Source organism: Amblyomma mixtum, chromosome 3 (genome assembly GCF_055824585.1).
Source record: "Amblyomma mixtum isolate Tamu chromosome 3, ASM5582458v1, whole genome shotgun sequence".
Lineage (NCBI taxonomy): Eukaryota > Metazoa > Arthropoda > Arachnida > Ixodida > Ixodidae > Amblyomma > Amblyomma mixtum.
The window spans coordinates 270,268,865-270,291,087 of record NC_143014.1 but is presented as its reverse complement, the minus strand read 5'-3'; the positions used below and the strand labels follow the sequence as shown (position 1 = coordinate 270,291,087).

General features: G+C 46.5%; 1 protein-coding gene and 1 pseudogene across 3 annotated transcripts in view; one reads left to right on the top strand and one right to left on the bottom strand.

The window, feature by feature from the left end:
• LOC149354717 (uncharacterized) overlaps nt 1-22,223 on the top strand; it is a 371,296-nt gene that overhangs the window by 312,242 nt on the left and 36,831 nt on the right. The window lies entirely within an intron of this gene.
• On the bottom strand, nt 24-22,216 carry LOC149354718 (uncharacterized; annotated as a pseudogene).

Here is a 22,223-nt window from a genome sequence, read left to right as displayed (position 1 = left end):
AATTACCAATCTCTGGGAGACATTCAACTGCACCCAGGAAAAAATTCAGGAAAAAGAGCAGATCAGAGATTTGGGGCGGTGATTACAAAGCAATCTGAAAGCGAATTATACAGTCACAACTCTCAAGGCAACGGTCAACCATATATCAAGAATGGCTAGAAGTGTAACCTGGCATCGGAAAGGGATGTCAGAGGAAGACACCCTCCGCCAAGTCCAAGCCGTAGTCGTGCGCAGGATTACCTACTGGCCATTTATACCATCCGAGGGCAGCCTACAAAACTGCCCTAAACATCCCATGAACAACATTAACATAACGTCTTTGGGTACTCGGAGTACACAACACTTTCAAGAAGCTCAGGCAGGTGGTTCTAGAGGGTAAAAAAAACGCCTAACCACAAGACAAGCGGGTAGGTATATCCTGACGGGACTGGGGCTATCGCAGGCACTACTAACTAGTGAGAGCAAGTGCCAAATTCCGACACCTTAAACAGAGAAGTTCTCTGTAAACCCGATACCCAGGCACATGCACCACGAACGGCAGAAGAGTAAGAGAGCCAGAGTCAAGGCACTGTCAAAGATCGCGATTACTGCTTTCGACAACCAGAAGAGGCCAATCATCGGAGGCACAATATATGCCAAAGATCCTGCGGAAGCCGAATCACTGGTAATAGCCATTACAGTCAAGACTCAATATCAAAAGGGGGAGTCATCGCACGTATCGACGGACTCCCAACAAGCCTGAAGGCACTACCTTGCTGGAAACCCTCACAGCAGGGCGAGCACAAATTTAAGAGCACTCTCACACTCACCTAGAATAACATGGACACTTGATCGCGAAGGCCTAGCTTGAAACGATACAGCTAATCATCTAGCCCGAGCTCTCACAAACCGGGCGGATCGACATCCCTACCCCACCCCCCTCCTAGGACTGTATAATAGAGCACCTTAGGCTAGAAAGAAGACATTTCTCACAGCCACACAAATAATGTCCTCTTCGGATGCCATTGACTGAAGGAAAATACAAACACATATCCAAGTCTTCGTATTTTCCACAAGAGCCGACCCACACGATACACAATTTTCAAGAAGAACAGCGCGAAAAGACAAGGATTTAAGGAAGACACACACAGACAGCGCCTCTCTGCGTGTGTCTTTTTTAAGAGCGTGTCTTTTCGCGCTATTCTTCTTGAATACCGCATACCAACTCACCAAAGCATCAGTCCTAACGATATACAAGTTACTGTCCTTGGCGCGGAGCAAGCCCCACTCTCTACCATTCATCTTGGGAATGTCAAGACATACCGGAAAAAATTTTAATAGTGCGACACCGAATACACGAGCAATTGGAGGAGGCCCTGATTAGCGACAGCCTGGACCACCAAGACTGGATCATGCAGCTAGCCCGCGGAAGATAAAATAGTGCTTGCCCACATAACCAATCTTCTACTTGTCAAAAGATGATCCCTTCATTTCTCTGACGACATAAAGCGTGTCATGTTTTAACAACTGCAGCGCATCCTCAGCTACGACTCACGGTCGCAGTCTTTTTCAGTTTGCTTTTTATTAGGCTTGTGTATATGGGTGGAGGGGCAAGCATGTTATTATATTTGATGTGCTGGCAACGGGCCTTCCTTGCGCAGCTGACACGAGGGGGCCGCACCTAGAGAGAGTCAAGTCAGGCTTCTGCTCGCACTGATGCATGCAGTGTGTGACGTGTCCGCGAGAGGCGTTAGCACGTAAATGGGAGTCAAGAATCGCTGTACCGCTCGGAGAATTTGGTGCACGCTATTAACGCTATGCCTATTTCATTGACTCTGCCTACTGTATCTACCAACTATTGAGCTTTTTGTTTCTCAAGCAATAAAGGCTCCGTTCCTTAAAACAAAAAGGGACTGGGAGGCATTTTTACTGCTTTGATTAGAGAAGCATGATAAGCTCCTCGGTCGTACTGGCATGTCTGGATGCCTAAAATATTGTAATCAGAGTCCCTCTGGCTGCAAATTCGGTGACGCTTTAAGAGGGTGTTTTAACAAGCCCTATATATGAAAACTTGCTGTTTGAAACTAGATATCCAGACGTTGATCACTTCCTTGGTAATATGGAGATCAGTGAATTAAGAAATGCGCATCGCTACCTGCCTTAACCAAGTTTCTCCTGTTTGGCGTCGTCGTGGGTGTCATTTCTGAGTCAGGCAAAGAAAGAGTACTTCCATAGTCTATTCAACAAGGATGTTCTGAAGCGAAGTGATAAAGTATGGAAACAACTTAATACCATTATTAACCCATCCAAGAGCATTAATGAACAGGAAGTCATGATAGATGATGAGACGTTATCAGGAAAAAAGCTGGCTGATTCTTTTAACGATTTCTTTGTGTCTGTTGCGCATACTATTCATGACCCTACTTGCATGAGAGATCTTGGTCAGTCAAACTCGTTTACCGCTTTCCTGGCTCCAACAGACCAAAACGAGATTATGCGATGCTTTAATAGCCTCAAAAATAGTAAGTCGAAGGACGTGGATGGGTTCGAGATCCAACCGTTCAAACATGTAATTGATGTCCTTTGTCCTATCTTAGACCATGTCTTTAACTGCTGTTTCGCCCAGGGCACCTTTCCTAGTAGAATGCAAACTGCGAGGGTCATCGTAATTCATAAAGGAGGGGATACTAACAATTCATCCAATTACAGTCCGATATCTATACTCCCGTTATTTTCCAAATGTTTAGAAAAGCTGTTACACAGCAGGATTCTAGGTTTTTGCGAAAAGCATAAGTTGATCACACCCAGTCAGCATGGATTTAAGAAATTACACTCCACTGAGACCGCTCTTCTTACACAGAAGGAGCTGATTTTAGAATCTTTCGAACACAAAGAACTAACACTAGGCATTTTTAAAGATTTTTCTAAGGCGTTCGATCGCGTTAATCACGAAACCTTATTACTAAAACTAGACAGATATGGCTTGCGAGGTTGTTTTTATAGTATCATTAAACCATATTTAGAGCCCCGTTTTCAGCAGGTTGTGATTGATAACACACTATCTGACCCCAAGCATATTGCTGCCGGCGTACCCCAGGGTAGCATACTCGGACCGCTACTTTTTAATCTCTACATTAATGATATTGTAAGCATTGACCCTAACACAACTTTTGCTATCTACGCTGATGACACCAGCCTATTTTTCAGGGCACCATGTGTATCGAGTCTGGAAGTAAATGCTACGAGGTGCCTACGTTCGCTACACCACTGGTCACTTTCCAATTCGCTGAATATCAATATAAGCAAAACAAAAGCTGTGCTTTTTAGACCCCGTAATAAGTCTCTTTCTGAGTTAACGTTATCAATCGGTTCATCAAAAATACACGTCTCCTCTTCCGTTAAAAGCCTTGGTGTCACATTCCACGAGAACTTATCTTGGGATGTTCATGTTGATAATACAGCTGCCAAAATTTCAAGAGTAGTAGGTACCCCCCCAAATTTCGGTACTACTTTCCACAATGCATAAAAAAACTTTTGTACGACTCTTTGTTCACCAGTGTTATAACTTATTGTTTCTTAGTCTGGGGTACAACCACTGTCTCCAATATTACAAAACTCCATGTACTACAGAAAAAAGCAGTTCGTGCAATTAACAACATTCCAAATCATGCACACACCAAACCTGTCTTTGAGGCATTACACATTGTACCTATTGTGCAATTGTACTCTGTCCTGCTGCGCAAAAAGTACACATCAAATATTAATCAAAGAACTGCATTCCTCGCTGATTTGTCTAGACTAACATGCAGAGAACGCCCCTACAATACGCGCATCGGAGACAACTGGTATTTACCGCGAACGCGAACTAACTACGGCAGACAAATGCTGTCCTATAATATCCCGTCCATTTTAAACAATTTGTGAAAAACTGTAATTAGTGAAGAGTAACAGCATATAGTTTCTTTCTTTAGTGTACTAACTCAGCCTGCTTTTGTGCCTTCCCTCTTTACGTGATATGTTTGATGGTTATGTGTTTTTGATGCCCTGAACGTGTTCATTTTCGATACAATGTGCTTTTGTTTTAAATATGTCACAGGCATAACATATAATGTACCGTTGTGTGATTGTGGGTTTTTGTGCACAATGTAGTTGCTGTAGGGGGCGGGGACCTCCGTCAAGCCTCTATAGGCTTTTTGTCCCCGCTCCCCACATCCTTGATGTGAAAATAAACCTGATTGAAATTGATTGAAAATCGTCTTCGTGTCCGCACGCCCCTCAGGGTACAAACACTTGGAGCAAAGAAAAAAAGATTGCTCCCGAGCCGACCGCAAATCATTTACATTCCTTTCGCGTAATTGTCGTTCTCGTCGTTTTCGACTCTGTACACTTTTTTACGAAGCTCGGCCGGCTCGGGGGCGCGGCCACTTTACCCTGGCCTCGACCCTCCGGCAAAGGCCAACTTTGAACCTAACTGGGACCGCAGGCCCTAATCCCGGCCGCGAGGCCGAGTACACTCGCCCTATTCACGAGTCTGCCCATTCATTCGTAGGCTATTACGGCTGTTTGTGTTTATAAGATCTAGTTCAGTGGCAGCACAAAAAAAAAGATGCAAGGCTCAAAAAAAAGTTTGCTAACGCGCTGCTCAAAAAGATCCTGCCATGTATGTGCCTTCAGCAACAAACGTATATGAACACACATGTGTCGCATCAAAAAGCACTTATTTTAAGCGTCCTGCAGCACAAATCATTCGTCAAAGCGTCCTGCGTGGCGTGCTCGTTATGTAAATCATTTCGGGAACCAGCTGAAGTGCTCATCACTGGTCGTACCTTGAGGGTAACCGCTGTAACTCTTTCTACCTCCAATTTTACTGTCTCTACAATCGATATGAGGGACCGTCGCCACCATCACCTGGAAAGCTGTCAATTTCAATGCCGTGTTCCTGCGGTACCCTTCAGGGCAAAGGCTGCATGCTTCAACTGTTTTGTATTCTAACCTGTTCAACCGTACGGCGCGTTCACTTTGTTCGAGTTATTTGTTGCACTCATAATTTTTAGCGTTCATGCAGCTTAAATCACACGTGTAGTACAACAGCGTTCTTCAATGTCCTTGTGGTTAGCCGCCGCGTTGTCTCAGGGGATATGGCACTTCGCTGCTGACCCGAAAGACGCGGGTTCGATCCCGGCTGCGGTTGTCGAATTTCGATGGAGGCTGAAGTCTAGAGGCTCATGTACTGTGTGATGTCAGCGCACGTTAAAGAAGCCCGGGCGGTCGAAATTTCCGGAGCCGTTCACCGCGGCGTCCCTCATAGCCCGTGTCACTTTCGGACTTTAACCTCCATAACACAGCTCCTTTAACTTCCCTTGTGTCCCAGGAGAGGCTCGCGATTTGTTGGCGTTAGCGATGCCATTGTAGTCGGGTGTCGGTGCGGAGCGCTTTAATACTCTCACGTTATCGGGTGGAGAAATTCCGCTCCTGCTAGTACGCACTCCTGCAGGGAGAGTCTTTGTATAATCATGGCAGCAACTCCTCGACGAGTCATACTGCGGCGATGACAGGAATACATGAAAAGAAGAGGTAGGCAATGACAGATCGCAAAGGTGTAATAGTGCTGCAGGCAAATATATTTTGGATGAAATTTGCCTCAGAAAAGACAAAGTATGAAGTGCTGGTAGTGATGCGGGCCCTAAACGATGACTGGGGCTGTTGGCTGGGATCGAGTTGTACTTGGCATGTGAATAATTCTCCACGTTAGGTTCATATATCGACTGCGCTTAGCCCACTCAACCGCTCCTGCCAAGGACCCTTCGCTAAATAAGCGGCTGCGTCCAAAGAGCATAGGCGTGCGTGTGATCAATTGCAGCGCATGGCCAACAGGAAATAATATGGCCATGAACTGAGAGCACAAAACAACAGTAATTTTGTAGCGAGAGCTACACTACGTTACCCACTCGAGCATTTCGCCGTGAGCCTGGGAGGCCGATAGTGCGCATGCGCGAAACCAGAGAGGAGCAGCAGGTGCGCGGCGAATGACGTCAGAATTCGCCGCCGCGGCGCGAGGAGCCGCGCTGGCCCGACTACGCCCGCCGGCGCCGCGCGTGAATGCGCACGCGCGGCGCATTACACCACCATCAACAAAGCTGATTACACCACCATCAACAGTGAACTCTGCTCATTTTTAGATAATCTTTTGCCGCTCTGTCAGGATCGGCCCATAGAAACTAACTGGCGCATGTTCAAAGAAAAAATTTCAGAATTAATCAGCTGACACGTCCCCCTTAGAACCGCCTACACCAGCAGTAAAGCCCCTTGGTATAACACATACTTAAACAGGTTATCCAACAAAAAAAGCGTTTATTCCGTTCAGCTAAACAGTCTTCAAAACCGACAGCTTGGCTAGCGTACAAAAAAGCGGCAAAGTCTTATAATACTTCCTTAAGGTCAGCTAAATTTTCATTTTTGAATCCTACTCTTCCACAATTATTAAAGACTAATCCAAAACGTTTTTGGAATGTTATACGAGGAAGTACTAATAAGGACGGCTTGTCACTACTCACAAGTGCCGATGAATCAGTACCGCCTCACCTTTGTTCCAAACTACTTAATGACACATTCGTTCAGTCATTTTCATCCCCTGTGCTTACCAATCAGATGCCAGCTATAAATGCTACCAATTATCACCTCATGGAACCCATAACATTTGAAGCAACTGGCATCAAAGCCATAATAAACAAATTAAAACCCAAATTATCTTGTGGAGTCGACGAAATCAATGTTAAATTTTTGCAACGTACCGTGGAATACTGTTCAATCATACTACAGTGAATTTTTTCTCAGTCGTATAACTCTGGCAGTATACCTCATGATTGGAAAACTGGAAAAGTAATCCCCATCCACAAGTCAGGTCCAACACATAATCCGCTCAACTACAGGCCCATTTCCCTTACATCCGTACCGTGTAAAATTATGGAACACATTATATACACGCATCTAGTTAATTTTCTTGAAGATAACAACTTTTTTTCCAGTGTGCAGCATGGATTCCGTAAAAATTTCTCTTGTGAAACTCAACTAGTCTCTTTCACTAATGATTTGCATGCCTACCTAGACTGTGGTTTTTCAATTGATTGCATATTCCTCGATTTCTCCAAAGCTTTTGACAAAGTTAACCATACACTACTTCTTCATAAACTAAGCTTCCTAAACATAGACCCTGCAATAATTGACTGGATTAATGCTTTCCTCACATCCCGCGTTCAGTTTGCAACCACTAATAAAGTGAACTCACCCTCGGCCCCAGTTCAATCCGGCGTTCCGCAAGGGTCGGTTCTAGGTCCTCTCTTATTCCTGATAACATAAATGACTTACCTTCTCACGTTTCTTCCAAAATTTGTCTTTTTGCAGACGACTGTGTTTTATACCGTAAACTAACTGATGCTTCAGATGCTTTATTAATTCAGAATGACCTCAATAATATTGTGGAATGGTGTAATACATGGTGCATGCAATTAAATATTAACAAATGCAAATCAATCAATGAGGGTATCTCGCACTAACCACATAAGTCCCACTTATATGCTTAATAACGTCTCATTAGAATCGGTGACATCATACCGGTATCTGGAAGTTCTCATTACCAATAATCTATCTTGGAAATCGCATGTAAATTATTTCACTTCTAAAGCCAGCAGCACCCTTGGATATATACGCCGTAATTTCCGCCTTGCACCATCACCATTAATATTATTATTGTACACAACTTACATTCGTCCACAACTTGAATACGCGTCATCTGTCTGGGATCCCGGTCATGTAACACTCATACATTCTCTTGAGGCAATAGAAAATCGCTCAGCCCGGTTTTTCTTAAACAACTACCAAAGGACCGCTAGTGTTACTAATATGAAAACCTACTTACAACTACCACTTCTATCGACCCGAAGAAAGCTATCTCGCCTGTCTCTCTCGCATAAAATATACCACCATAACACAACCTTGCACTATCTTTGGGTTCAACCACCGTCATACATTTCAACTCGCCGTGACCACAGAAAAAAGGTACATATTCCACACTCAAATACGCTTGCATATTCATACTCGTTTATTCCTCGGACAAGCAATGACTGGAATAACCTACCAGCATCCCTAACAAGCATATCTGAAACTGAGAACTTTAAATCGGCATTACACAGTTTCTTTTCATAGCTAGTGTTCATATCATCATCTCATATTCCCATTACGACTGTTTATTAGGAACTGCATTCCTTGTTTATTATGTGTTTTTCCTTGTCATATTTTTCTGTATTAACACCGTTACCGATTTCGTAATTTACTCTTTGTACCTTTGCTCTTTTTCATTCTTTTTGTATGCTTACTTTCGTTTTTGTACTGGTTTTACAGAGATTGTGTATATTTTTTACTAATAACTTTTTTGTGTACAATGTGTATACCTCTCCATCCGCCCCTCCCCTATATAATGTACATTTGTACCCTGAGGGCATAATAAATAAATAAATAAAGGGCAGCATGTGCGCGCCGCATGAGAAACCAACCAGTCTAAATACTGTGTGGGCAGTATTGAGAAGGTAAGTGGAAAACCCGCGGAAAGGACGCGTTCATAAGCAGGAGAAATACACAGGACAACGCTGGAAACATAACTGTTATATTCTTTACTTGGTGAATCGCCAACAACACAACAGGGTGCACATGCCTAAGAGCAATCACAAACTCTATCAAAAAACAAGAACAAAATTGATTAGCGGCGGAAGATTGCATGTGGCAACCTATGTCCCATTCATGAAACTGTACTCTTGCCGTGAACCTGACAGAGCTGTCGCTGTCGCATTCAATTCCTAAGTGCTTTATTTTGAAGGCTTCTAAGATTTCTCGTTCAATCTGCGTTTTACCACGGCCGATGATTCTGACATTATGTAACAGAGGGGTGCAGTCTTTGCAGTGGCTGCAATGTCTTGGCAGATTTCCTCTGTTGCCTGGCTGCAGCGAAGTTCGGTGCTGCCTCATACGCTCGTTGACGCATTGACCTGTTTGACCTATGTAGGCCTTCCCACAGGACAGTGGAAGCGAGTAAATAACATCGGTTGAGCATTTGGTGAACGTGCTCTGCTGCTTGACATTACATTTCTTTTTTGTGCTATTTTTAGAGATACGGGAACAAAGTGACGACAGTTTGGTCGGCGCACAAAAGACAACCTTTACACCGTATTTCATGGCTAAGTTTTCAACGTTATGAGAGACTTTATGCAGGTATGGCATTGCAGCAGGTCGATATTCTTCTTAAGGCGTTTCATTTTTTTTGTACTGTCACTTAAACTTAGTCATCAGTCTCAGCAGTAGAAACCAGGACGTCCTCGGTGTAGCCCGCTGGCCCTAGGCGGTCAAGCTGCCCTAAGAAACTCTTCTGCATATTGTGTTAACAAGATCAGCGCAGAGAATTACCGAGGCAAAGGTCGACATTGCCTCTATTCACAAGTTTCGAATGTGAAGAGGAGTGGCCAGCAGGCTTTTCTTAGTCCGCGAAGAGTAGCTCCAGCAAACGTGGCTCTCTTTAGAGAAGGTGAGAGACAGATCTAAAAACCTAATTGAGGCATCAAGGGGCACCGCATGATTAAAACACAGGTCACATCACATCTCTTTAATTTAATTAAAGACCCCTTGCGAGGTGTTACATAAGGGGTGGGTTTTACGAAGTACAGGCGTTCACAGCAGTCATGAATGTTGCAGGTTAGGTGATGGCAGCGATATCGTGGGGAAGGCAGTTCCCGTCAGCTGCTACTCGGCAAAAAAAATGAATTGGGGAAAACAGTAGTACGGGCACGTGGGCCCAAAACTTGAAGACGGTGACTGATGCGATGGGATCTGCGTGGCGGGTGAGCGCAGATTTATTTATTTATTTTTTTATGCTGATGTAGGGCTCTTGTCTGAGTGGTGATAAAAAACTTGTGAAATAAGAAGAGAGTCAGGTATCGATAAAGAAGGTCAAGATGTCATTTGCGGCCGCTTCGACGCTGTCACGGGAAGTCAGTCTCAAAAAAATTAAGAAATCATCTACAAGCCTAAACAGTTTCACTACTCGATCGTCAGTAAGCTTCTCACTCAAAACATTGTCAAATTGGGATAAAAATATGTGGTGCAAAATAGGTGCCACACACGAGACTATTGGAACGCCCTGCTTCTGTATGTACAGGGTCCTTCAAAATATGTGCGAACACGGAGAAGCGTGCCCGCGGTCCGCGGAGCTTCAGCGCATCCGGCGCGGTCGCGCATCGAAACAATGTGGCGCATGCGCACAGCAGACTGAAGGCGGTGCTTCGTGTCGTCTGCTACAGCACGGCGCGCTTCCGTGCTGTAGCAGACGACACGAAGCACCGCCTCCAGTCTGCTGTGCGCATGCGCCACATTGTTTCGATGCGCGACCACGCCGGATGCGCTGACGCTCCGCGGACCGCGGGCACGCTTCGCCGTGTTCGCACATATTTTGAAGGACCCTGTACCTGCTGTTTTCATGTTCTACCACAGTGGAAGAAAGGTAGCAATAAAAGTTCTAAAAATTAATTCACCGTTAGGCCCGAGTTGTTCTGGAAGGCCACCGCACCTCGGTTTTCGATGAGATCCCGCACAGTAACTAACAAGTCCTTTTGGGGAATGAACACCGCCGCGGTGACTCAGTGGTTACGGCGCTCGGCTGCTCACCCGAAAGACGCGGGTTCGATCCCGGCCGCGGCGGCTGAATTTCGATGAAGGCGAAATTCTAGAGGCCCGTGTGCTGTGCGATGTCAGTGCACGTTAAAGAACCCCAGGTTCAATCAAGCGTGCTTTTGAAGTCATGTGAGCTATTCGAGCTTTCCATTAAATGACAGCTGCAACCTTGTTGCGAGCAGCTATGACTGGGATTTCGGCCCATGGGATTTCGATAGTTAACTTAATTATTTTAGCTGAAGTGTAAGCGTCACTGACTCAAAATAGATGCTCGCTGAAATTGAATATATGGCACCGACCACCCGTGTGACGTCGGTCGTGTGGAGAGAAGGAAATGTTCATGCCTTTTCTATCTAGGGGGCATTGCTTCATTCCTGTGTGCATGTCACCGCAACGTCACCATGACCTAGCCTGAAGAACTTTGTTCATGTTACGTGAAAGATTGAACGAGCATAACAACGTTTAAAATGGAGCAGTCGTAACTAAAGTCATTTTTTTCACTTGGTTTCTTCTTTCTGAGTTATAACAATTTTTATGTGTCACTACAAAAGGTTGCAGGTACCGCGCCTCCTCGCGCAGATCTTACAGTTATACGAGTGGCGGCGTATTGGGCATGTATTATGAAGTTACAAAAGTAGAAAGAAGGTTTAAAGTTTCGCCATTTAAGGGATGACCGAGTACTGCATGCCGCCTCAAAGATGTAACACCAATGGCGCCACAAGAGCGGGCGCAGCAGTCATAAACGCCCCGCTCAAGGTGCTATATCTATACACTAGGGGTGGGCGAATATTCGAAACTTTCGAATATAATTTGAATACTATATTTTTAGTATTCGTATTCGATTCGAAGTTCAAGTATGCGTGTTGTTTCGAATATTCGACACTACGCGAATATTCGTGTCTAGCCGATTATTCTATTGCGAGCACCGGCGTTCATTTCGGTCCGCAAGTCGTATCGACCGAGACATAGCAACATGGCGGCGCCCAGAGCAATTCGTAACGTTGGGCCATGCAGTAGCTGACTGCACTGGCGAGCTTCTTTATGGCTATACCTGCGAAGCTGGTATAGTCAGAGCTGTGCGCGAAATACCGCGCAATACGGGCCAGTTCAGTGCCAATTTAGAGGGCATTTTCTGTGGCTGGGAGAAGGCGTTTCAGCTAGAAGGGAACTACTTCTGCCTGACCATGGGGAGCAGCCGGTTTTCCTTCACGACAACCTTTTATGTTCATCCCAGCAACGAGCTTTTGTGCTTATGGCAAGCAAGCCTTGATCAATGCTGTGTACCAGCCATATTCTCTGATATTTCCACTCTTCTAAAAACAATGTTCGAGACTGATACTTTTTGTGCAGCCACACACACCTTTTGTGCTTATTTCATCACTGATAGTTGAACTGTGATGTTCTTGGGTGCTCAAATAAATGTTTTGTAGTGGTTAAATGCGTCTGTCCTTGATTATTCGATATTCGATTCGATATTCGGAACCAAGTATTCGTATTCGATTCGTATTCGAAATATTTGATATTCGCACACCCCTACTATAAACCGAACGCGTAGTGATATACGACGCCTGATTCCGGCCTTTTCACATTCCCGTTCTATCATGAGCACGTAACCTCGAATTCGCTTGCCTGCGTCCATTGTAGACGACGACATCAAATACAATAGAGCGAGCGAAGACGCAAACCTCCGCCACTGTGCGTGCTTGGCACGGGCCCCCTAACCCGACTGTAGCGTACTTGGTAGGACTTCTTGGACATATAAGACATTTCCTCAATCAACATAGTAGTACCGCATGCCCTTCACGACACCTGCCTACATCGCGCCAACGGGGCTGCACATTCTTCAAATTCTGCCGGTCATATGAGCTGCTTTCCATTAAGATAAGAGGGGGTGCTTGCTTTGTGTTGTGGAAGAAAGGCACTCGCTGAACAAGGTATGCGTCCCTCTCATCATTCACTCGCATTCAGCGGTAAAAAATGCCATTACGTAGCACGGCTTCTTTCTCGTTAGGAAGAACAGTGCGTTCAAGCAGTAAGCTTAAAAAGCGCATGCTCAGGCAGGCATAAGGCACAAAGAGCGAAATTATAAATATTGCCGTAAACCACGAAGGCGCTGCTTGAATTTATCACGTTCCTTTATAAACAATAACAAAATAAAAATCGCGCGGTCCCATTCAGCCCCCCCCCCCCCCCCCCCCGCTTGCCATAAGCTAAGTACAGCGCCCAGCAGCCAGCCGAGGAGGTCCCCATGCTCCCCTTGTCGAAATCCGGGCACCTGGCGCAGTGGGCATCGGGCCGCAACCGATCACGCAGCCACCGACCTCTGATGGCAGCCGCCCGTCCGCCAAGCACACGCTGGTGGCCCGTGTGCACAGCGTGGCCGCACAGAGCGCAGTTTCCCGGACACGGCCTGCGGATGCATTCGGTGGACACAGTTGAAGCTACACTCTCGATGCCCTGTCCAGCATTGCATAGCCAACGTGCGACTTAGCTGTTACTGTAATACAGTGGTGCGCTTCCTGAGAGCGAGAAAAAAAACTGGAGGCTTATGAAGGTTAAGCGCAGTGGATGCGAAGCATGTTAAAGGTGCACTGAATAGGAATCTGAAGTCGTTTTGCCGCGGGAACTCAATCTACACGTTCCGAGCATTCTTAGAAACCTCGATTTATTGCCCTGTGTGGCCGATTTCCCTAATTAAATCGAATTAACACGCGGCTCCCGCCTTTTTCTTTTTGAATTCTGCCTCGTACGGTGGGCGAGTCGACCAACGCGGGGAGTGCCTTTCACCCAGTCCCGTGGCGGCTTGCCGCTCTGCCATCGGCGGAGTAATACGTATAAGTCCGTAGAAGCAAATAGTCCGCGCGTAGTTTTATTTCTGCGGGCTTATTTTGCGGCTATATTATCTGCAAATGAAACTATTTATTCGCGGAAACCTAAAAAAACAAAATGAAGCGAAAGCAAAGCCTCCACGGAGCTGGCTGAAAGGCACTCCCCGCGTTGGTCGACTCCGCCCACCGTACGAGGCAGAATTCAAAAACAAGGCGGGAGCCGGGCGTTAATTCAATTTAATTAGGGAAATCGGCCACACAGGGCAATAAGTCGCAGTTTCTAAGAATGCTCGGAACGTGTAGATTGAGTTCCCGCGGCAAAAAGACGAGTTCAGATTCCTCTTCAGTGCACCTTTAAGCAGCTGTCTCAGTGTGGATGGGGCTAAGTAACGGAGACGTGGTTTTAGGTTAATCGTCGTACTTTATTCTTTGCAGCCCGACAAACGCACTCTTCTGGTCCGTAAATGCATGACTCTTGGTTTGCACGTCACTTATTCTGTATTGTCTTTGAGCATTTCTACACAACACCAAGTCTAAATAGTTTCCCCACTGATTCGTTTTGCATTCCTATTATTAACGTCCTTAGCGTTTGGAGGCATCTTGACCGCATACACGCCCGGCGCAAAGAAGCTGGCGCGGTTGCGGGCACACAGACTGACGCGACGGCGGGCGCGCGCCGCTTCATCCCTGGCGTGACGTCACATATCACGTGATGCAGCGATGGTGGCGCCGCCGCCGCGTCGCGCGCGACAGCGCGAACCGAAGCGTGGAGGCCTTCGCCGGGCGACGTCCGACGGCGCGATATCAGGCCACATCTGCAGCCGGTGTGATGTCACATCATGTGATCTCACTTCAAGGTCAATGGTGGCCACCGCCGGGCGTCGCGCGAAGGCCCGAAACCTACGTTAATATGCTTCGCATAAAAAAGTATCGTTTTGACTCGCAAGCCAAGCACTTCAACATGAATTACGTAGAAATCCGGGTGAACTTAATGTGTTAAAAGGTCTGAAATTGTATATTGAAAATTTTAGCGATGCAACAGCACTTTTCAGCTAATAGCGGCGCTCAAGTGATCCAAGCTCAAGCTAATGGCTTGAACTTAAGTTCTTTAGTCTACCTCTCACTGCTTTCGCCGAGCGTTGACTGAAGCCTGTTCCACGTAAACTAAAATAAAACAATCCAGAGCCGGGCTTCTCTTCCGAACTCGTGGCAGAGCGAATAGATAGGCTCTGTGGGCCATTGCATTCGACCACTACGCCATCGCGGCAGCCGGACGTTCCGCTTGCTTAGATGCCATGTAGTCTCTCACCCACTGGGCTTTGGATGTCGTCGTCTTCATCATCTTCCACCCGTGAGCACCGGATCCAGAACACACCGTTATCGCATTGCCCTCTTAAGGTGCGTAAGCAGCCGCATAATTTATCACTCCGCAAGCACTAAGGCTCCCGCTCATCGATTTCGCCTATCTTTGACTGAAGCCTGCTTGACTTTTGAAAACCGATCCTCAAACCAATACCGAAACCGATGTGCTCCTAATTCGCACGTTAAATCTACGCTAAATCGTCCCTATTTTATATACAGTATTTCCATATATGTGCAGCCTTCGTCCAAAATTAATGAGCCAAAGGGGTTCGACCCTAAGCCGCCTGTGCAGTGAGGCCTTTGTAGCATCTATAAAGGTTCTATGTTTCCTCTAGAGGTGAGGACGAGAGCTCTTCACGCATTCGAGAGATTCGGAATGCTGGCCATGCATAGCACAGCACATATCATGGCCCGGAATGAAACCCCCTGGGCTGTACACTTTTCACAAAGTATGGATCCTAACTGGTCAATAAAATGCTGCGGGAGGTGGTGGCCGAGTACTGCACCATCGTACCACTAGTTCTTGTGAGAGGGCGTATTTTTGCTCTTATAAGGCATAGCGCGTCTGCGTGTGGCCGCACGCTGGTTTGCCGAGATCAGCCAGCAACCCAGTCGTCTTTGTTAAATTGATGCGGCCCTGAATTTTAACCTCTGGCCTTCTCCTCACTGCGCCAATGCCTACGACTTCCGAGTCCAGGTGTCCTACTGAACAGCAGCAGTTAAGACATTTATGGCAGAGGTTGTCCTGCAATGGCCGCTACTGCGCTCAATATGACGATGAAGATGACAGTAAATGGTTGTTACTCGTGCATTCTTTGTCAAATATATACAGCCCAAGGGCTTTGATTCTAAGTCGCGGACCTCCATTAAGTCTGGAGAGCACCGCTTAGAGGTCCTATGCACCACAAGAGTGGATGAAGGCTCTCGTCACTATCATGAGGTCTGCCATGCTGACGGTGCGAAATGAGCCACACTGTATGGCCCAGAAGAAAACCCATCGGGCTCTGTACGTTTGACTAAGGCGGTACCTTGACAACAGCAAGTCAAACCCAAAACCCAATCCTTCAGAGCAAGTGCCCGCCGACAGGTTCAGAGCTCCTTGACCTAGAAAAATTGCACTCAAAAGCGCGAATTTCGAACCCAGTTAGCCCTTTTTTCTTAGCCCTTAAGGAGCTGCCATGTGCGTATCGACGACAATGCTTACCGTTGACGAGGTCGGTGGGCTCCTACGGCGGCGGCTGCTGCTAGTCGGTGGCGCCTAGCGCGGCCACGCTGGAAGCCATTGGTCGGGACCGAGCATGAGCCCACCCAAGGCGCCGCCGTCGGTGCCCTCGTCGCTGCAGTCGACGTCGTGATCGTCGGCAAGGGGGCACCTGAAACGGGAGACCGCTGGGATGGAGATATGCTCGCGAGGCACTCCACAGGAACTGGGGGGGGTAAGAGCAACCACGTGTGGTATCTTCCGGCCTAGTGTGAGAAAATTGTCGATCTGCTCGCATGTTATAGATAATTTCGTTTGCAAAGTGTTTGCGGTCATATTACAGGGGGCCAGCGTCCTCGAGTCCAGCGGAGCTTTCGAGATCGCATCGAAAGTGAGGTTCGCAGATAAAACTGATGCACAGTTGATGCCAATGCAAAATGGCTTACGACCTTCAGGTCATTCCTGAGATGATTATAGTAGCGACCCTGCATTAAGAGGTTATACTTTTCACAATCATACATAGTGCACAATTCGCGCAAAATTATATTTTTATAAATAATGAAGCATAAACATCCGCAAACCATCCATAAATCGCCATCCTTAACTCACCGAAGCCAAATGCTGGACGCGAATAACAATTCGTTCTAATAGCAGACTCCTCAGGTAAGAAAAATCTTTCCGCACTGTTTAGGCGGACATAAGGAGGACCACCTAAACACCAGACCTGCATTTGCATTGGTCAAGAAAAAATAAAAACACTTACTATTCGATATTAGGCTGCTGCCCTCCTCCATTTTTGAGAATGGAGAAACATTTGCACTTTTTTGGACGCTGATGTTGCAGTCTAAAAGACTGCAGGTGCTAGGCTCTATAACAGCAACGCTAATGGCGCAGGCAAGAGCCTTTTTGCATGAGAAGCCAAGCATCATGATTTATTGGCGTATTCCTTAGCGTGATTATGCAGGGAGTGCTTAGAATAAAAAAGAGAGACCTTCATGCACACACATAAACTCCCCAAGAATATTCATGAAGGTGTGAGCCTAGAGGTACAATTTGGCAATTTTTGCTATTGTTTTAAAACTTTAAATGCCACAATTCCACAATACGGCATGTTTATGCGTGAGTTGACTTCTCGCCAAATTAACCTTGGACAGTTTATGACCGCACTAGTATTTTGACTAACACGACCTTTATTTAGTTGATGTCGAAGGTCTAATGGAATCCAGTCCTATCGGGATGGTGCAGGGGCAATGAAAAGAAATGCAAACAAAACGGAGGCTAGGCATTCCGCCGTTTGCATGTCTTTTCATCACGCTTTCACTTCGGGGTTAGCAAAAAGATGCTAGTGTCGTCCATGATACCAGGACGACTAGAACGTCTTTTGCTTACCACCCTGGTAAAAGAGCGATACAGAAAAGTTGGAACAGCGAAGAGCATAGGCGCCGCGTTGTTCGCGTTTCTTTCCGTAGCGACGGTCCATGACGTATAGATGGCTCCGACGGAAAGTAAAGTGGCGAAAAAACGTTTGTTTGTTCGCAGTGAGGCAAAGCGTAATAGCGTCGCTTTTTATATACAGTGCATGAACGAACCCAGGCAACATGCGTAGATTGCAGGCAAATTTCCGTCACTGCAATTAAGCGCATGCGCTGTCATCTGAATAGTCAGTAATTCGAGATAGCGCCGTGATTTCTTGTTCCTTTCTTGAGCAATTACACACGCCTCGGCCAACTAAATATTGTGTTTGGCAGATTTGGAGTGCTCAGCAGGTGCATCGTCACCTGCGCGTCGGTTCCTGAAATCATTCAGGGATCCCATAGTCTTCGTTCGTAGTTTTTCATCACCTTTCGCTTAGTTCCATCTGCTTTCATCACAACCTTCGTTCAGTTTGATCATTACGCCCTTATTCAGCGCAAGGTTGCTTGCATTGGATCCTGTGTGGCGCCTGTACTATACAATACCTTCCGAGCGAATACTGATCGTGATCTCGTTGTGCTGTTTGCTGTTTTGACTGTGACAAAGCTCAACTTTAATTATAGGTAGCCGGTTATTGGACTGTTATCAAAGAAGATCCTAATATGATGCACATTGAATGTGCGAAAGAAGATTTATCAGTTTTTTAAACGGTATCACAGGGCCCTCACTTTCGCTTAAGAATGACCAGACCTTAAGACATTGCAGTGTTTAGATATCAACATTACCTTCCCGACAGATGCTGTCTGTTGAATGCATCTACCTCGACCTCGAAGGAACCTATTGCCACATACACCTGTAAGAAATTAAAAAGACTATCGCTTCATTCTGCTTCCTTAGGGGGTCACGCGTAAAGCTGGTGCAGGGTAGCTTCACCAGTCAGGTTCGCAGATTGAAGGAAATTAAGCTACTGCCTTTAGTTCTGCTTGCTGTTCACTAAGAAGAATGGCAAACCACACCAGAAAACCAGCCGTGCCGAACAGATGAAGGAAGAATTGGTTTCCGATAGTACATGATCTAGCACAGTTTTAAAAACGCGCCGAATTGGTTCGCTCTCCTAACAGCCACACAATACAGGCACACCCTACGTTTTCGGAGTGGCTGAATGTGTATGGTGTGCCTGTGGGTTTTTCAACCTTATGCAGGTTGGCCTCTCTGCGTCGAGGGGTATACGGCGTTCGTGAAGTGCGCCTCCGCACTGATCTGTGAAACCCCGCTAAAATGCAGTGAAGTGCACAAAATACGGCCCTTGCAGTGGAAGTGAAGTGGCCCTGCTACATAACATTGATACCCCACGTTGCGGACGTCTCGTTTTAAAGACGGCTTTTTGCAATTTGAGCTTCCTGAAACAACTGAAGCATAAATCAGGTTCAGTAAGCCAGCATCGCGGTATATGTCTGCTGTTTACACGAGATGCTTTGGTTTTCTTGACTATTTTCGTTAGTGGTAAGGGAAGTGCAGAGCATTGCGGTAGTTGATAAAAGCGTTAGGAACTTTAGGACCTGAGTGGTCCTTGTATTCCCTGCGTTGAAAGCTGGGTCGATCCGACATTGAAACGCTTGCATATACCCCTAGTCAGTACAGTACAGATCACAGCACTGTCTCTACCGATCACAGCAGTTATATTGCCTTTTCATCAACCGCTGTTTCTTTGCACGACAGAGTATGTTGTTGTAATCCGGAGGTCAGTTACCGTCTCCTGTTATCGCGCTAAACTTTTTATATATCGCATATGACGGGAGGAAGTTGCAACACTGTACTGCAGCAGCAGTGATCGTTAAGCGCATTAGACACTCTGAAAGTATTCAACGCGAATAGAAGCATGCTGCCAAACGTTCTTTTGATTTCCAGAAAAAAACTTAAGCGCTCCTGGTAATGCCAGCTTTAGGCTGCTCAATGCCATGTCGACATCCATGGCCTCGTTTTGGGTTCACTTGGTCATGAGGCGTGACATCATGCAAGCAGCGGCGGGTGGGGAAGAAAGCGACCAGTGACAAACCGCTCGTCTGGTCGGGGTGCCACCGGATTCAGTACCGCTGAGTCACAGGGATCGCAGTTTCGTCCGACATCTACCGCACAGTTTCTCTATCGACACGGGATTAGCGCCGATAACCCTCCTTAGTCGTGTGAAACCGGTCGCCGTTCTGAGTCATTCGTCGGCGTCAGCGCCGGACCGGGAGTAGGACATGACACGGAATGCGTCTTTGCAAATAATAGCATGGTGGACGTGTTTCTGCCACGCCCAGTCTGACGCCTTATACCACGTCCTATTTCACCGGGACCAGTGACTAACGACAGGGGACCAGATAAACGGCAAACTAAATGAAACGGTACGAAATGCGGCGCCTGGTTGCGACGGTACTCACCACTCTTTTCCTCGCTCAGCTGTGCATGGCAGGAGAGACACGCCAGCGACAGGCGCTGGTCGGCCATGCGAGTGGAGTTGCGAGTGGACCCCACGCACGCGAGCACGTTGGGCAACATCATCGCAGGGTGCAGCTCGGCTTCGTCCTGGGGCCAAGGATATTCGCGTATGATGTTTCCCGCAGCCCCGGCATTTACGAAAAATGGTGAATACTTGATATACGCATTGGTTTGTTCCCTGCTGAAACTTCGAAGCCAAAGCAAAAAAATAAAGCCGTTTAGTTAACGATAAAGTAGGGCACATTTGTTACAGCATATTTTGGCCCCATCTACGATATAGTCCCCAAAAAAGAACCAGACTCTTGCATTTCTTTAGCTGGCATTCTTTTTACACGTTAAAAGTAAGACATTCCGAACATGAAAGTGCTGGCTTCCAAAACGCACTGGTGCCGCCTAAATATCACGCAGCACGCTTCGGCGTTTGAAATTTTCTCACGCGTTCAGTATAAAAGATATGATGGTTTCTTAGGTTCTTACATGTGCTCATGATCGGCATGTGTAAACGTATGCAACAAGTACATCGTAATTTTCGCTGTGTACGGCGAAACAAGAGTTTGAACCTCGAAGCGTGCTTCGTAATATCATGGCCGGGATTCTACACAGCTCTACGATTTCTCGGACTGTGTACACATAATTGCCCGAATAAAATTAGTCAACGCTTATTTCAGTACCAGTACACGCAACTCTCTCAGGCGCACACTTACGTTCATTTCGCAGGAATCTCTAGGACGCATAATGATAGAACCAGTATGAACTCCTCTGACAAAAACCCGAGACAAGCGAGCCCAGGATTTGCGTGGGTGACTCATATTTAGCATGGCTCTCGAAAATACGGCTATACCGAACAAATTTGCGTCTATAAGTGGATAAAAGAAGAATAACACGGATTCATGGACGGGTCTTCATGGTAGTCTCTTATATGAGAAGCCCCCAGTTTGCTTGTAAGTCGAAAGCAAATGCGCGATACCTACTTTCGGCAGCAGAATTTACTGCACCCTTGTTCTAGGGGAAAAAAAACTAGCTCCGCCTCGCGACTTAGTCGCGTGGTATTGTCCCCAGCCGATAGATCATGTAATGTCCCCTCATGTCATGGCAAATTTCAGACGACTGCATAGCGTGACTGTGTCAATTTTTCCAGCACGCTAGCATCCCGTAATCTTTTGCGGCCGATAGTACATGCCATACCGTGCAGAGGCAAAACACATTTCTAGAACGACCAGGCTGTGTGTTCCACTGCTCCCAAAGCCGCTGCGAATAGGAAGGCAAATAATTACAATGAAATACTACGGGTTTAACTGCACATCCTTAGATTCACACAATTTTTAACCAAGTGTTATCGTTAGGTATGGCGTGTTCAGCCCGATACATGCCCAGAACGTGTTCTAGGCAAGCGTTTTGCCCTCTGTACCTGACATGTCATTTAAGTGTATCGCTACACATAGCGCAGGTTATAATACGTGAATATCGGTAATGGAGGGGACCGAAAACAATCATAAAAAATCCAGCCCCAAAATTCGCTGACATTCCTGTCAAGACAGAAACTATGCCAAAAGTAATTGTTTACACCAATTTTGGTTAGTGGTTCAGCAAGAAAGTGATAGAAATAGCACAAAAAAAATATAAATTCTCCATGGTCGCCACAAAGACCTATTCATCGTTGGCTGTTCCCAATGCGAAGAGTTCGCCCCGGGTAATTTGAGACTGTAATGCGTACTGGCGTCCCGTTCCACATAAAGGATCGCATATTTACCGGGAGTATAAAAGTTTTAAAAATGCAGCGGAGGCTCCATCTGCCAGATAGTTGTCACCACATATGTAAGCAAATAGTGGTATCCATGACATAAATTTGCGATATGCTTGTTTGAAATCACAGCATATACTACATGAGGTACAGGCTCTAGGCACCGGCTTGGAAATATTACCGCAAATCCCAACCTTGATGCATAAAGCGGCTCTTGCGGCTTCTGAAGCACTATAGCAGATGCGTGAATTACGCCGAATTCATTTACTATCACATATTACACACGATCACTAGGAGCTTTGTCTTGATTTAAGGGGTCGGAATGGCAGCGCTGAAGCTGGCATAGATATAACCTGGAGGGTCACCCCAGATAAGTGTCGCCGGCACGAATGAAAGGTGGGGCTCACCTGTGCACATCGGGCACCGGCAAACGCGAGCCTCTTGTGCAGCAGAAGCAGGCCTGGCGAGTGCTGCCGCGGCTGGTCCTCCTCGAAGCATGCGGACA